The sequence below is a fragment of the Salarias fasciatus genome (genome assembly GCF_902148845.1).
Source record: "Salarias fasciatus chromosome 23 unlocalized genomic scaffold, fSalaFa1.1 super_scaffold_20, whole genome shotgun sequence".
NCBI lineage: Eukaryota > Metazoa > Chordata > Actinopteri > Blenniiformes > Blenniidae > Salarias > Salarias fasciatus.
Window position 1 is genome coordinate 15,801,487 of NW_021941230.1, and position 6,000 is coordinate 15,807,486.

Genomic DNA, 6,000 nt, shown 5'->3' on the forward strand with positions numbered 1-6,000 from the left:
TCTATGTGAAATCAGCTATTCAGACCAGGGTTAGGGTAAGAGTAGAACCCAAAATTGTGGGATTTTACATATAGCTATAAACATAGATTCATTGAGCCAGCTGTCTATTTACATGTCTCTATTTGCAATTTGGCAATTTCAAGATCTACTCTTCTATTTCTGTAGATCTTGATATAATAGATTTACAGCTACAGCGAGATGTTCTCGATCAGGGATCTCAAACGCTATTCCTGGAGGGCCCCGCATGTTTTCCATGTTCTCCCTGCTTCAACACAGCTGATTGCAATGAGGCTCGTTATCAGGCTTCCTGCTGAACCTGCTGATGGAACCTTCATGAGACTCGGAAATACCTTCAAAATAAAGTGAAAATTATCAACACTTTCTTTCGATATTCACTCATCAATGGCCTTACTATAGCCTAACCTTCAAAATAAAGTGAAAATTATCAACTTTTTTTCAATTTTCGATCATCAATGGCCTTACTATAGCCTTAACTTCAAAATAAAGTGAAAATTATCAACATTTTTTTTCAATTTTCAGTCATCAATGGCCTTACTATCACCTTACCTTCAAAATAAAGTGAAAATTATCAACTTTTTTTCAATTTTCGATCATCAATGGCCTTACTATAGCCGTAAATTCAAAATAAAGTGAAAATTATAAACATTTTTTTTTCCATTTTCACTCATCAATGGCCTTACTACAGCGTTACCTTGAAAATAAAGTGAAAATTATCAACACATTTTTTTCGATATTCACTCCTCAATGGCCTTACTACAGCCTTATCTTCCAAATAAAGTGAAAATTATCAACTTTTTTTCAATTTTCGATCATCAAAGGCCTTACTATAGCCTAACCTTCAAAATAAAGTGAAAATCATCAACATTTTTTTTTCAATTTCCAGTCATCAATGGCCTTACTATAGCCTTACCTCCAAAATAAAGTGAAAATCATCAACATTATTTTTTTCAATTTTCACTCATCAATGGCCTTACTGTAGCCTTACCTTCAAAATAAAGTGAAAATTATCAACATTTTTTTTCAATTTTCACTCATCAATGGCCTTACCTTCAAAATAAAGTGAAAATCATCAACATTATTTTTTTCAATTTTCACTCATCAATGGCCTTACTATAGCCTTACCTTCAAAATAAAGTGAAAATTATCAACTTTTTTTCAATTTTCGATCATCAATGGCCTTACTATAGCCTTAACTTCAAAATAAAGTGAAAATTATCAACATTTTTTTTCAATTTTCAGTCATCAATGGCCTTACTATCGCCTTACCATCAAAATAAAGTGAAAATTATCAACTTTTTTTCAATTTTCGATCATCAATGGCCTTACTATAGCCGTAAATTCAAAATAAAGTGAAAATTATCAACATTTTTTTTCAATTTTCACTCATCAATGGCCTTACTATCGCCTCACCTTCAAAATAAAGTGAAAATTCTCAACATTTTTTTTTCCATTTTCACTCATCAATGGCCTTACTATAGCCTTACCTTGAAAATAAAGTGAAAATTATCAACACATTTTTTTCGATATTCACTCATCAATGGCCTTACTACAGCCTTATCTTCCAAATAAAGTGAAAATTATCAACTTTTTTTCAATTTTCGATCATCAAAGGCCTTACTATAGCCTAACCTTCAAAATAAAGTGAAAATTATCAACATTTTTTTTCAATTTTCACTCATCAATGGCCTTACCTTCAAAATAAAGTGAAAACCATCAACTTTTTTTTCAATTTTTACTCATCAATGGCCTTACTATAGCCTTACCTTCAAAATAAAGTGAAAATCATCAACATTATTTTTTTCAATTTTCACTCATCAATGGCCTTACTATAGCCTTACCTTCAAAATAAAGTGAAAATTATCAACTTTTTTTCAATTTTCGATCATCAATGGCCTTACTATAGCCTTAACTTCAAAATAAAGTGAAAATTATCAACTTTTTTTCAATTTTCGATCATCAATGGCCTTACTATAGCCTTACCTTCAAAATAAAGTGAAAATTATCAACTTTTTTTTCAATTTTCGATCATCAATGGCCTTACTATAGCCTTAACTTCAAAATAAAGTGAAAATTATCAACATTTTTTTTTCAATTTTCAGTCATCAATGGCCTTACTATCGCCTTACCTTCAAAATAAAGTGAAAATTATCAACTTTTTTTCAATTTTCGATCATCAATGGCCTTACTATAGCCGTAAATTCAAAATAAAGTGAAAATTATCAACATTTTTTTTCAATTTTCACTCATCAATGGCCTTACTATCGCCTCACCTTCAAAATAAAGTGAAAATTCTCAACATTTTTTTTTCCATTTTCACTCATCAATGGCCTTACTATAGCCTTACCTTGAAAATAAAGTGAAAATTATCAACACATTTTTTTCGATATTCACTCATCAATGGCCTTACTACAGCCTTATCTTCCAAATAAAGTGAAAATTATCAACTTTTTTTCAATTTTCGATCATCAAAGGCCTTACTATAGCCTAACCTTCAAAATAAAGTGAAAATCATCAACATTTTTTTTTCAATTTCCAGTCATCAATGGCCTTACTATAGCCTTACCTCCAAAATAAAGTGAAAATCATCAACATTATTTTTTTCAATTTTCACTCATCAATGGCCTTACTGTAGCCTTACCTTCAAAATAAAGTGAAAATTATCAACATTTTTTTTCAATTTTCACTCATCAATGGCCTTACCTTCAAAATAAAGTGAAAACCATCAACTTTTTTTTCAATTTTTACTCATCAATGGCCTTTCTATAGCCTTACCTTCAAAATAAAGTGAAAATCATCAACATTATTTTTTTCAATTTTCACTCATCAACGGCCTTACTATAGCCCTACCTTCAAAATAAAGTGAAAATTATCAGCATTTTTTTTCAATTTTCACTCATCAATGGCCTTACCTTCAAAATAAAGTGAAAACCATCAACTTTTTTTTTCAATTTTTACTCATCAATGGCCTTACTATAGCCTTACCTTCAAAATAAAGTGAAAATCATCAACATTATTTTTTTCAATTTTCACTCATCAATGGCCTTACTATAGCCTTACCTTCAAAATAAAGTGAAAATTATCAACTTTTTTTCAATTTTCGATCATCAAAGGCCTTACCTTCAAAATAAAGTGAAAACCATCAACTTTTTTTTTCAATTTTCACTCATCAATGGCCTTACTATAGCCTTACCTTCAAAATAAAGTGAAAATTATCAACATTATTTTTTTCAATTTTCACTCATCAATGGCCTTACTATAGCCTTACCTTCAAAATAAGTTCAAGTTCAAGTTCAAGTTCAAGTCAGTTTATTTGTCAAATATGCCATACATAAACACATACAGCACAAATGAAATTACAGTCCTCTCGGACCCACGGTGCAACAAACAAATAAATAAAATAATTTACTAATAACACAGTAAAACACAAAAGTTCAGGCCTGAGGTCAGTGGCGGGGGGCAGAGACAGGGAGTGGGGGCAGAGCAGGGAGGGAGTTTAGCTTCCTGACTGCCTGGTGGAAAAAGCTGTCCTTTAGTCTGCTAGTTCTGGCCCGGAGGCTCCGCAGTCTCCTAGCCGACGGCAGCAGGCTGAAGAGGCTGTGGGCAGGGTGAGTGGGGTCACCTGCGATCCTGGTGGCTGTGCGGGTGAGGCGGGTGTTGTAAATAGAGGAGAGGGAGGGGAGAGAGACACCAATGATCTTCTCGGCTGCTCTCACAATGCGCTGCAGGGTCTTGCAGCAGGACACGGTGCAGGCGCCGTACCACACCGTGATGCAGCTGGTCAGGATGCTCTCTACAGTGCCTCTGTAAAAGGTGGTCATCATGGGGGTCGGGGCTCTCGCTCTTCTCAGTCTACGGAGGAAGTAGAGCCGCCGTTGAGCTGTTTTAGCCAGTGATGTGGTGTTGGTGTTCCAGGAAAGATCCTCAGAGATGTGCACACCCAGAAACTTGGTGCTGCTCACTCTCTCCACAGCAGCACCGTTGATGGTCAGTGGAGCATGCTGGGAATGCTCTCTCCTGAAGTCCACAACAATCTCCTTCGTCTTCTCCACGTTCAGGTGGAGATTGTTGTCCTGACACCACGTGGCCAGGCGGCTCACCTCACTCCGGTAGGTTGTCTCATCGTCATTGTTGATGAGACCCACCACGGTCGTGTCATCAGCAAACTTGATGAAGAGGTTTGAGCTGGATGAGGGTGTGCAGTCATGGGTCAGCAGAGTGAAGAGGAGGGGGCTCAGCACACATCCCTGGGGGGCCCCCGTGTTCAAAATGATGGTGCCGGAGGTGTTGCTGCCAACCCGAACTGCCTGTGGTCTCCCTGTCAGAAAGTCCAGCAGCCAGTTGCACAAGGTGGTGTTGAGTCCCAGCCGGTCCAGTTTGTAGATGAGCTGCTGGGGGATGATTGTGTTGAATGCTGAGCTGAAGTCCATGAACAGCATTCTGACGTATGAGTTCTTGGTCTCCAGGTGGGTCAGGGCTGAGTGGAGAGCAGTGGCGATGGCGTCATCGGTCGAGCGGTTGGACCGATAAGCAAACTGGTAGGGATCCAGGGTGGATGGGAGGGCAGACTTGATGTGCTGCATGACTAGCCGCTCAAAGCACTTCATAAGGATGGGGGTGAGTGCGACCGGGCGATAGTCATTGTAGTGGGATGGAGACGGCTTCTTAGGAACCGGGATGATGGTGGTGGCTTTGAGGCATGTGGGGACAACAGCCTGGCTCAACGAGATGTTAAAGATGTCAGTGAAAACATCAGTGAGCTCCTCAGCACAGTCTCTCAGGATACGACCAGGAATATTGTCAGGACCTGGGGCTTTCAGTACATTGGTCCCTTTGAGGAATCTCCTCACGCTGTCCGGGGACAGTTTCAGCACCTGGTCGTCAGGAGGAGGTGGGGCTTTCTGTGCTGGGGTGTTGTTGTCGGCCTCAAAGCGAGCAAAGAAGTCGTTCAGTTGATTCAGCAGAGAGGTGGAGTTGTCACAGGTCTGTGGAGCGGGCTTATAATCCGTGATGGTCTGGATCCCTCGCCACAGGTTCCTGGTGTCTCTGCTGTCAGTGAAACGATCTGCGATCCTCCTGGAGTACTGTCTCTTGGCCACTCTGATACCTCGTGACAGGTTAGCCCTGGCTGTCCTTAGGCCTGCTTCATCCCCAGCTCTGAAGGCAGCATTCCGAGCCCTCAGAAGTCTGTGGACTTCCCCTGTCAGCCATGGTTTCTGGTTGGCGTGAGTGGAGATGGTTCTGGAGACCGTGACGTCGTCCATGCATTTCCTCATGTAAGCAGTGACGGTCTCTGTGTACTCCTGGAGGTCTATGGTGTCGTTGAAGGTGGCCGCCTCTCTGAACACACTCCAGTCAGTGGTGGAGAAGCAGTCCTGGAGTGCCGCTGACGACCCCTCTGGCCACACACGGATTGTCTTCTTCGCTGGTCTGTTGATTTTAACCAGCGGCCTGTATGCTGGCAGGAGCATAACAGTAGTGTGGTCTGAAGCCCCGAGGTGGGGGAGGGGGGTGGCTTTGTAGGCACCACTGTGTGTAGTGAAAACATTGTCCAGGATATTAGCACCTCTTGTGGGAAAGTTAATATGTCAATGGAGTTGTGGAAACACGCTCTTTGGGTTAGCGTGGTTGAAATCTCCAGCCAGGATGAGGAAGGCGTCAGGATGGGCTGTCTGCTGCTCACTGATGTGCTGATAGAGTTCATTCAGTGCCCCACTCCTGTTGTTGGTGGAGCCAGGGGGGATGTATATTGCTGCCAGTAAAACAGCTGTAATTTCTCTTGGCAGGAAGAATGGGCGGCACTTGATGATCATAAACTCCACCAGTGGTGAGCAGTGTTTACAGACGACAACGGCGTCACGGCACCAGGCGTCACTGATGTAAACACAGAGCCCCCCGCCGCGAGTCTTCCCCCCCTCGACGAGCGCTCTGTCAGCCCGGTAGCATGTTAGCCGCTCTAGCTGGATAGCACAGTCCGGGACG